Source organism: Triticum aestivum, chromosome 7A (assembly GCF_018294505.1).
Source record: "Triticum aestivum cultivar Chinese Spring chromosome 7A, IWGSC CS RefSeq v2.1, whole genome shotgun sequence".
NCBI lineage: Eukaryota > Viridiplantae > Streptophyta > Magnoliopsida > Poales > Poaceae > Triticum > Triticum aestivum.
In genome coordinates, this window is record NC_057812.1 from 406,639,908 (window position 1) to 406,651,104 (window position 11,197).

General features: G+C 48.3%; 1 long non-coding RNA gene across 1 annotated transcript; it reads left to right on the plus strand.

Annotated features, from left to right (window-relative positions):
* Positions 1 to 8,569: 8,569 nt before the first annotated feature.
* On the plus strand, positions 8,570 to 9,696 carry LOC123151332 (uncharacterized). The gene is made up of 2 exons (XR_006475620.1): positions 8,570 to 8,973; positions 9,496 to 9,696. It is a non-coding gene; the product is annotated as an uncharacterized lncRNA (long non-coding RNA).
* The last annotated feature ends 1,501 nt before the right edge of the window (positions 9,697 to 11,197 follow it).

Here is an 11,197-nt window from a genome sequence, read left to right on the forward strand (position 1 = left end):
CCACTCGGTAGGATTTTACAAACTTAGGCGAGTACTGGACTGCAACTGAGCCCCCGAGTGAGAGTCTTGCTCACCACTCGGTAGGATTTTACAAACTTAGGCGAGTACTGGACTGCAGCTAAGCCCCCGAGTGAGAGGCTTGCTCACCACTCGGTAGGATTTTACAAATTTAGGCGAGTACTGGACTGTAGCTAAGCCCCCGAGTGAGAGGATTGCTCACCACTCGGTAGGATTTTCTTTCGAACTTAGGCGAAATGGATTCGCGGCTAAGCTCCCGAGTGAGAGGCTTGCTCATCACTCGGTAGGATTTTCTTTCGAACTTAGGCGAAATGGATTCACGGCTAAGCCCACCCACTGGGGGATTTTAGAGGTAAATAAAAACAACAACAATCGCACGAGAAGGTTGTAAAGCTCTTGTCTTTGATGAACAAATTACAAAGGTATTTCTTATTACATTTTATTCGACGAGTGCTTAAGTATAAAAGGGGCGGAGCAGCTCCGCGTTCCAAGCTCGTGGCTCGTCCTTCTTATGCTCGACACTGTAAAGGTGGTATGCTCCATTGTGGAGCACTCTGGTGACAATGAAGGGGCCTTCCCAAGCTGGGGCGAGCTTGTGTGGTTTCTGCTGATCCACTTGAAGAACTATGTCTCCCTCTTGAAAGGCTCGACCCTTCACGTGTCTAGCATGGAATCGACACAAGTCTTGTTGATAAATGGTCGACCGGATCAAGGCCATCTCTCGTTCCTCCTCTAGGAGGTCGACCACGTCTTGCTGAGCTTGTTCTGCTTCATCTTCAGAGAAGATCTCAACTCGTGGTGCACTATGAAGCAAGTCGCTCGGAAGAACAGCTTCAGCTCCATAGACCAATAAGAATGGAGTTCGACCAGTCGACCGATTAGGAGTTGTCCTCAATCCCTAGAGAACTGATGGAAGTTCGTCAACCCAGGCGCCCGTCGCGTGCTTGAGATCTCACATCAGTCGGGGTTTCAGTCCTTTGAGAATCAGGCCATTTGCTCTTTCTGCTTGTCCATTCGACTGAGGATGGGCGACTGAAGCATAGTTGATCCGTGTGCCTTGTGAGGCGCAAAAGGTTCTAAACTCATCAGAATCGAAGTTCGATCCGTTGTCAGTGATGATGTTGTGCGGAACTCCATATCTGAAAATCAACTTTCTGATGAAACTGACAGCAGTACTAGCTTCAAGTTTCTTAATAGGCTTGGCTTCGATCCATTTGGTAAACTTGTCGACTGCTACAAGCACATGGGTGAAGCCGCTCCTACTAGTCCTCAGTGGACCAACCATGTCCAATCCCCAAATAGCAAAGGGCCAGATGAGCGGGGTGGTCTTCAGGGCTGATGCAGGTTTGTGTGACATATTGGAGTAGAACTGGCAGCCCTCACATCTGTCGACTATATCTTTCGCCATTTCATTTGCCCGTGGCCAGTAAAATACAGCTCAGTATGCTTTAGCCACAATGGTCTGAGAGGACGCATGGTGACCACAGGTCCCCGAATGGATGTCGTGGAGGATCACTCGGCCTTCTTCTGGCATTATGCATTTCTGGCTGACCCCAATTGCACATTCTCTGAACAGTTGACCTCTTATTACAGTAAAGGCCTTGGATCGACGGACGATCTGTCGGGCCTCTTCTTCATCCTCTGGGAGCTCTTTCCTCAGGATATATGCAATGTATGGCACAGTCCAGTCGGGAGTGATGACCAACACCTCCATGACTAAGTCGACCACGGCTGGGACCTCGACTTCAGTCGGATCCGTGGCACTCCTAGGCTGCGGGGGCTCTTCAGCGAAGGGATCTTGTTGAACTGAAGGTGCATGAATATGCTCCAAGAACACATTGCTGGGAATAGCTTCTCTCTTGGAGCCTATCTTTGCTAAATCATCTGGTGCTTGATTTTTCAGTCGGGGTACATGATGGAGCTCTAACCCCTCAAACTTATTTTCCAACTTCCTCACCGCGTTGCAGTAACCAGTCATGGCTGGGCTTCTGACGTCCCACTCCTTCATCACTTGATTGACTACCAAATCTGAGTCGCCGTAGACCATGAGGCGACGGACGCCGAGTGAGATGGCCATACACAACCCATACAGGAGTGCTTCATATTATGCTTCATTATTGGAGGAATCAAAGTTAATCTGGAGGACATATTTGAGCTTGTCTCCTCGGGGGGATACCAGAACCACCCCAGCACCAGAACCATTCAGCATCTTGGAACCATCAAAGAACATGGTCCAGTCCTCCGAGTGAACTTGAGTCGGCAGTTGTTGTTCAATCCACTCGGCGAGGAAATCTGCTATTGCCTGGGACTTAATAGCTTTCTTTGCCTCAAACTTGATATCTAAGGGAAGAAGTTCAATCGCCCACTTTGCCACTCGACCAGTTGCATCTCTATTGTTCAGAATCTCTGATAACGGGCCTCGCTGACGACTGTAATGGAGTGATCTGAGAAGTAATGTGCAACCTTCTTTGTGGTCATATAAATCCCATAAACAAGCTTCTGATAATGTGGATATCTTTGCTTTGATGGAGTCAAAACTTCAGAGACATAGTATACTGGGCGCTGAACTTTGTAAGCTTTTCCTTCTTCTTCCCGCTCGACCGTAAGTACTGTACTGATGACTTGTCCAGTGACTGCAATGTAAAGCAGTAAAGGCTCTTTGCTGATTGGAGCAGCAAGCACCGGCTGGGTGGAAAGCAGGGCTTTAAGCTCCGCGAATGCTGCATCAGCTTCAGGAGTCCACTCGAACTTATCTGACTTCTTCATCAGTCGGTAAAGAGGCAGTACCTTTTCATCGAGGCGAGAAATGAATCGACTTAGGGCGGCCAAGCAACCAGTAAGCTTCTGGACATCGTGCACATGCACGGGGTGTTTCATCCGGAGTATGGCACCCACTTTCTCTGGGTTGGCATCGATCCCTCGTTCAGAAACGAGAAAACCGAGTAATTTTCCGCCTGGAACTCCCAATGTGCACTTTGATGGATTAAGCTTGATAACATACCTTCTGAGGTTGGCAAAGGTTTTAGCAAGGTCAGCCAGTAGGTCGGAACCTTTATGTGACTTGACCACAATGTCATCCATGTATGCTTCCACATTTTGACTGATCTGAGTGAGCAAGAACTTCTGAATCATCCGCATGAATGTAGCTCCAGCATTCTTTAAACCGAATGGCATAGTGACATAACAGAAGCACCCAAATGGGGGGATGAAAGCTGTTTTTATCTCATCGGGTCCGTACAGACGGATCTGGTGATACCCGGAATAAGCGTCCAAAAAGGACAAACGCTCACACCCGCAGTCGAGTCGACTATTTGGTCGATGTGAGGGAGAGGAAAGTGATCTTTCGGGCAGGCCCGATTGATATGTTTGAAGTCGATGCACATGCGAAGTGAGTCGTCTTTCTGTGGGGACCATAAAAACATTAGCTAACCACTCGGAGTGGTAAATCTCTCGGATAAACTCAGCTGCTAGAAGCCGAGCCACTTCTTCAATGATTGCCTTCCTCTTCTGCACGGCAGACCGTCGAAGATGTTCTGTGACTGGTTTCACTTTTGGGTCGACTCGCAAACGATGCTCAGCCAGTCCCCTGGGAACACCTGGCATGTCAGAAGGTTTCCATGCAAAGATGTCCCAGTTCTCACGGAGGAACTGGACGAGCGCTTCTTCCTATTTGGAGTCGAGTGTTGTTGAAATGTGAGTCGGAGCAGCATTGGGATCCGTCGAGTGAATGTGAATCCACTTTGTTTTGCCAGATGACTGGAATGCTGAATCCTGGCAGGCTTCTTGGTTCGCAACAAATCACTCGGATCTGCATTTTTTTTGATATTCCTGCAATTCCACTACGGCCATCTGTGCATCGGTGATCTTTGAGCCCTTCTGCAAGCACTCTTCCACCTTCTTCCGACTACCAGTAATGGTGATCACACCTTTGGGACCAGGCATCTTCAATTTGAGGTACATGTAACATGGTCGAGCCATAAAACGTGCATAAGCTGGCCTGCCCAGAATAGCATGATGGGCACTCTAGAAATCCACAACTTCAAATGTCAACTTTTCTTTGTGGTAATTCTTGGAGTCACCGAACACTACATCGAGAGCGATCTGACCGAGTGATGCAGCCTTCTTGCCGGGGATGACTCCAAGGAAACTCATATTGCTTTCACTAAGTCTGGACATCGGAATGCCCATTCCTTTCAATGTCTCTGCATACAGTATATTCAGGCCACTGCCACCATCCATCAGAACCTTAGTCAATCGGGTGCCTTCGACTACTGGGTCGACCACCAACGCTTGCCTCCCAGGGGTGGCTATGTACGCTGGGTGATCGGACTGGTCGAATGTAATGGCAGTCTGGGACCACTTCAAATAACTGGGTGTCACCGGAGCGACCATGTTCGCTTCTCTGTTGATGACTTTCAGTCGACACTTGCTCTCAACGTCAGCGAAAATTATCAGAGTGGAATTTACGTGGGGATAACCGTCATCATCATCCTCTTCCTTGTCCTCAACCTTGTCTCCTTATTTCTCCTTTTGCTTGGGTTGTTTCTCTCGGAATTGCTGGATTAGGAGTCGACACTGTCGAGTGGTATGCTTCGGGTAAATGAAATTACCCTCTTCATCTTTTTTGGTGTGAATGTGGCATGGTAAATCCATCACATCATTTCCATCTTGATCTTTTACTTTCTCGGGGTTCCACGGCCCTTTGGGCTTCCCCTTGAACTTTCCTTGAGTCACGGCTAAGGCTTCACCAGGAGCGGCTGGTTCGGCTTTGCGCTTCTGCTTCCGACTGGAATTTCCTCCTCCGGTTTTATGGGCGACTGTTTTGTGCTTGCCACTCCGGAGTCGGTCTTCTTCTTCACCGTTGGCGTACTTGGTGGCAATTTCCATCATTCGAGTCAGAGTCATATCTCCTGTCCGACCGAATTTCAGATTCAACTCCCGATACTTGACGCCTTCTTTAAAGGCACAAATTGCCTGATGATCAGACACATTCTCCACTGTGTGGTGCAATGTGATCCATCTCTGGATATAATCTCTCAAAGTTTCATTCGGTTTCTGAATGCAACATTGTAATTCTGTCAACCCTGCTGGCTGTTTGCAAGTACCTTCAAATGTTCTGACAAATACTCGGGCAAGATCTTCCCAAGTATAAATGCTACCAGGCGCTAACTGATTCAGCCACGCTCTGGCTGAGCCCTCCAACATCAAAGGAAGGTGCCTCATGGCCACTTCATCATTGCCACCACCGATCTGAACAGCCACTCAGTAATCTTCAAGCCAAGTATCAGGCTTGGACTCTCCAATGAACTTACTCACTCCAGTCGCCAACCTGAAGTTGGGAGGAATCACTGCAGCCCTGATGGCTCTGCTGAAGCACTCTGGACCTGAGACATGCATTCTGCTGCTGGTTGGAAAATCTCTGTCGGGGCCTTCTCTGTGAGCTCTGTTTCTGTCGACCAGACCCTGAACGAGAATAGATCTCGCATCAAAGCCCGGTTCCCTGGGGTCGACTGGAATCCTTCGCCCACCACTGTGAGGGCGTATGTCATCCTATTGCCGAGGCACGTATGATCCACTCCTTGGGGAAGGCGTGGGCACTTGACGATGATTGTCGTGATCGAGTCGGTGATCATACTGCTCATGGCTTCTGTACTAGTCTCGCCGGTCTCCACGTCCTTCACGCCTCTCAGGCGATCTCGGACTGTGAGCCGACTGGACAGTGTCTGCCACCACGGATCTGCTATGGATCCTATTCCGCGACTGAGATACTGCTGTATTCTGCTCTCCCGCCGCACGGAGCAAGGCCTGGATCTGCACCAGACCTCGAGCAGCTTCTGACTGGGAAGGTTGGATTGACTCCGCTATTCGGGCCGTAGCTGCAAGATTCTGGATCGGGGTTCGGCATACCTGAGTCGGAGGCAGAAAAAGTTGGCGTCGACTGGACTCGGGGATACGCTGCCGAGCATGCTCGTCGAGTGCGCGCTAGAGGTTCTCCAGTCGAGTGCGCTCAGCCAAGTTGACTAGGCGCGCCTCCTCCAAGGCCTGAGCCTCAGGGGTTTCTCCAACGATAGGAGTGTGAAGTGCATCCATGTTCCGGCGGTGAAGTTCCTCCCTCCTCCGTGAAGAGAGGGGTTCGGGTCGGTACTCTTCGTGGACACGCGACGGATCACCGCCACCATCGCCTCTGTCCTCACGGGTGAAGCCAGGAGGCCTACATGGTCCATTGACCATCAAAACTTCCACCGCGGGGTCGTTGTTGTCGCACTTGGATGCAGTCTCTATGGAGCCAGTCGAACAGGCCGTAGACAGTTTCGTCGAGCTCGATTGCCGCGACCTGGGGGGTGGCCGATTGGCGAGCCACCGCATGCCTCACCCACCGCTGAAGCCTCGACCGACCGGAACGTTTTCCTCGGCGGGCTGCGGGGAGGGAGGTCGGCACGGGAGCCGACCGATACTGAGTCGACGGCTGCCGAAGGAGGACACCATGGATGCACGTGCAAAAGTGCGTTGCCCCGCGGACGGGGAGTGCCTCGACGTCGAGTGGCGCTTCCTAGAGCCAAGCGGAGTCGTCGGTGATGAATACGAGAGCACCGAGATGGATCTCGTGGCCCTTGGCCAAACCTCTGCCTGAAACCATGTTGATGAAGATCGGAAAAAATCGCAACTTCTCCAACAAGTCGCTAAGACACCTGCCCCACGGTGGGCACCAACTGTCGTGGTTCTAAGTCTGACAGTAGAATGGGGGGTAGGAATGTAGAGGCAAGATCTTAGCTATGGAGGAGTTGTACTCAAGAGTTTTACGAGTTCAGGCCCTTCTCGGAGGAAGTAACAGCCCTACATCTCGGAGCCCGGAGGCGGTCGACTGGATTATATGCGTGTGTGTTATAGAAAGTGCGAACCCCTATCCCTGAGGAGGGGGTGGCTTATATAGAGTTCGCCAGACCCCTCCCGCCCTCAGTTACAAAGGGGTTTAAGGTACATAAAGATGGAGACGTTACTGGTAATGCCTGCAATAAAGATACATAATGACCACTAAAGCTATGACTTAATTCCCAACCGTTGCAGAGTGGAGAGGCTCTAGATCTTCTGGTAGTTGAGTTATTATCTATACGGTCGAGTGTCTTCAGGATTGTCGAGTGGAACATAACTTCATGGTTGAGTGGATGATGATTTTTCTTCGAATGCTCCTGGTACCTTTAGGGATGTCCTTGGGGAGGGTATCTTGAACAGATCCATGACCCTACCCCAGGTAGATAGCTTCGTTAGCGGGCGCGCCCCCCAAGCCCAATCCAAATTGGGAGGGGTCCTCGGCCCCCTTTCCTTCTCTCCCTCTCCCCTTCCTTGCCTCTCCTATTCCAACTAGGGAAGGGGGAATCCTACTCCCACCGGGAGTAGGACTCCCCCCTTGGGTGCGCCTAGGAGGCCGGCCTCTCCCCCTCCTCCACTCCTTTATATATGGGGGAGGGGGCACCCCATAGACACACAAGTTGATCATTGATCTCTTAGCCGTGTGCGGTGCCCCCCTCCACCATAATCCACCTCGGTCATATCGTTGTAGTGCTTAGGCGAAGCCCTGCGCCGGTAGCTTCATCATCACCGTCATCACGCCATCGTGCTGAAGAAGCTCTCCCTTGACACTCTGCAGGATCGTGAGTTCGTGGGACGTCACCGAGTCGAACATGTGCAGATTGCAGAGGTGCCATACTTTCGGTACTAGGATCGGTCGATCGTGAAGACGTACGACTACATCAACCGCGTTGTCATAACGCTTCCGCTTACGGTCTACGAGGGTACGCAGACAACACTCTCCCCTCTTGTTGCTTTGCATCACCCTGATATTGCGTGTGCGTAGGATTTTTTTTGAAATTACTATGTTCCCCAACACAACAAGACCACCAGTTTCAAGAAAAAGGTTTAAGGGAAGAAGGGGAACTTCAAGAATAACGGCAAGCAAGTTGTTGCTCAAGTGAAGAAGCCCAAGTCTGGACCTAAGCCTGAGACTGAGTGCTTCTACGACAAAGGGACTAGTCACTAGAAGCGAAACTGCCCTAAGTATTTGGCGGAGAAGAAGGATGGCAAAGTGAAAGGTATATTTGATATACATGTTATTGATGTGTACCTTACTAATGCTCGCAGAAACACCTGGGCATTTGATACTGGTTCTGTTGCTAATATTTGCAACTCGAAACAGGGGCTACGGATTAAGCGAAGATTGTCTAAGGACGAGGTGATGATGCGCGTGGGAAATGGCTCCAAAGTCGATGTGATCGCCGTCGGTCACCCTGGGCATAAAAACCGAAGACCAAAGACCGAACCCGAAAAGACCGAGACCGAACCCGAAAAGACCGAACTAGAAAAGATCGAATAAAATATGGTTTGCACAAATAGAAGACCGAACTAATTATGGTCTGTTCGGTCTTTGTCTTCAGGACCGAATAGCCCATATAGACCGAATTAAAAAGAGCCCATACGCAAAAGTCAATGCCATGTTTACCTAAGGCCCATCCAGCCAGCCCAATGGTCACACACGACTACACACGAGCACGTCCTCACCTCACGAGTCACAATTGAACCAGCCCAGCCGGCAGCCGATTCACTTGCGTTCCTCTTCTTCTCTCCCACTACAAACCCTAGCCGCCGCTCACCACCCGCCGTTGTGGTCTGCCTGATGCCCCATGAGACGCGAGTCCCCGGCGGCCGGCGCGCAGCGAGGCGCACCACGCGCCCCTGACCGATGAAGTCCGGCGCTCCGAGCCGCGGCCCTGACCAGTGAAGACCGGCGCCCCGCACCGCCATCCCCGACCCCTTGTTGGTCGCTCCACTGCCCGTGACGCGGCCGTCCGCTGCTAGTGCTCCACCTCCCGACTGCCGGTTCAGTAGTTGCAGTCCTCTTCCATGTTGTTTGCCTACTTGCCGCCTACTGACCTCTTTCTGTTCTTCACATTGCAACTAAAGGTAAGCAAGCTGCTCCACCCCTCTATGAACATCCTTGATTCCCATGAAAATAAGCACGGCTGCATGTATTTTGTAGGCAATACATACCCTTGCTTTGTGACAAATGTTAGCACCTAGAGACAACAAGTTGAACTATGTACTGTTCATAACTAGAGGAAGCAAATGAGCTGCACATTGCCCTTGCTTTGTGTTCCATGAAAAATAGTTGTAGTTGCCCTGGATATTATTTACATGGAAGCAAATGTGTTCAAACATTTAGATCTTAGCAAATTATGGCCTTTTAAACTGTTGATGCCGGTTGATCCGATCTCAAATATCCTTCCTATACTGAAATTAATAATGTATGCATGACCTCTTGATAACAGTAATGCCCAGCATAATAGCCATCTAAATATGAATGTCTTATTATGTTTATGTGGCTAGTTCTTTTGCTTTTTATTAATGTCAAATTGTATTACTGCTATCTGCTCTTTGTGCATCTAATAACGAGTAAATTTCTCTTATTTTGGATGTTATCTGTAGCTGAATCTGAATCTGAACATCATGATGAGGAGTTGAATGAGAGAGATTATGCCTATCTAGAGGCAGATGCAGATTCAGGAGCAGCTTCTGTAGTCATTTGGGTTGTTCTGCAGACATGGACCCTCTTATTACTATATGATCTATGTATCAACATTAAATCGGCCTTGCAAATGGAATATTTGTTTTCTATTTATTTCTGCACTTTGGCTTTTGTTCGCGCATTTTAAATCCTGAGTATATAATTCCTATGTACACAATAGTGCATCCGTGCTCGTTTCCTGAAACAAGATATATACATGGTGTATATCATTTGTACAGAACATGTATTTGTAAATCTCTTTGTTATTTCTAGGCATTATTAAGGCAGATCTCAACAAAAGCACAAGATTATGTTCTATTTTCATCATCTTGTAGTAATCTGGAAATTTGTTCTAAGTTATAGCAATTAATCTGGTCTATTTGGTTAGGACCGAAGACCGAACAGTAAAGACCGAAGACCGAATAGTGAATAACCGAAAAGACCGAAATTATTTCGGTATTCAATTATGGAAGACCGAATTCTTAGAAGACCGAAAAGACCGAACCGAACAAACCGAAAAGACCGAATGCCCCGGCTGAGCCGTCGGCACGCTACCTCTACATCTACCTTCGGGGTTAGTTTTAGACCTAAATAATTGTTATTTGGTGCCAGCGTTGAGCATGAACATTATATCCGGATCTTGTTTGATGCAGACGGTTATTCATTTAAATCAGAGAATAATGGTTGGTCTATTTATATGAGTAATATTTTTTATGGTCATGCACCCTTGATGAGTGGTCTATTTTTACTAAATCTTGATAGTAGTGAGACACATGTTCATAGTATTCAAGCCAAAAGATATAAGTTTAATAATGATAGTGCAACTTATTTGTGGCACTGCCGTTTAGGTCATATTGGTGTAAAGCGCATAAAGAAACTCCATGTTGGTGAGATTTTGAAATCACTTGATTATGAATCACTTGATGCTTGCGAACCATGCCTCATGGGCAAGATGACTAAGACTCCGTTCTCCGGAACAATGGAGGGAGCAACAGACTTGTTGGAAATAATATATACTAATGTATGCGGTCCGATGAGTGTTGATGCTCGCGGCGGGTATCGTTATTTTCTTACCTTCATAGATGATTTGAGCAGATATGGGTATATCTACTTGATGAAGCATAAGTCTGAAACATATGAAAAATTCAAAGAATTTCAGAGTGAAGTGGAAAATTATCATAACGAGAAAATAAAGTTTCTACGATCTGATCGTGGAGGAGAATATTTGAGTTACGAATTTGGTCTTCATTTGAAACAATGCGGAATAGTTTCGCAACTCACGCCGCCTGGAACACCAGAGCGTAATGGTGTGTCCAAACGGCGTAACCGCACTTTATTATATATGGTGCAATCTATGATGTCTCTTACTGATTTACCGCTATCGTTTTGGAGTTATCCTTTAGAGAAGGCTGCATTCACGTTAAATATGGCACCATCAAAATCCGTTGAGACGACACCTTATGAACTGTAGTTTGGCAATAAACCTAAGTTGTCGTTTCTTAAAGCTTGGGGCTGCGATGCTTATGTGAAAAAACTTCAACTTGATTAGCTCGAACCCAAATCGGAGAAATGTGTCTTCATAGGATACCCAAAAGAGACTGTTGGGTACACCTTCTATCACAG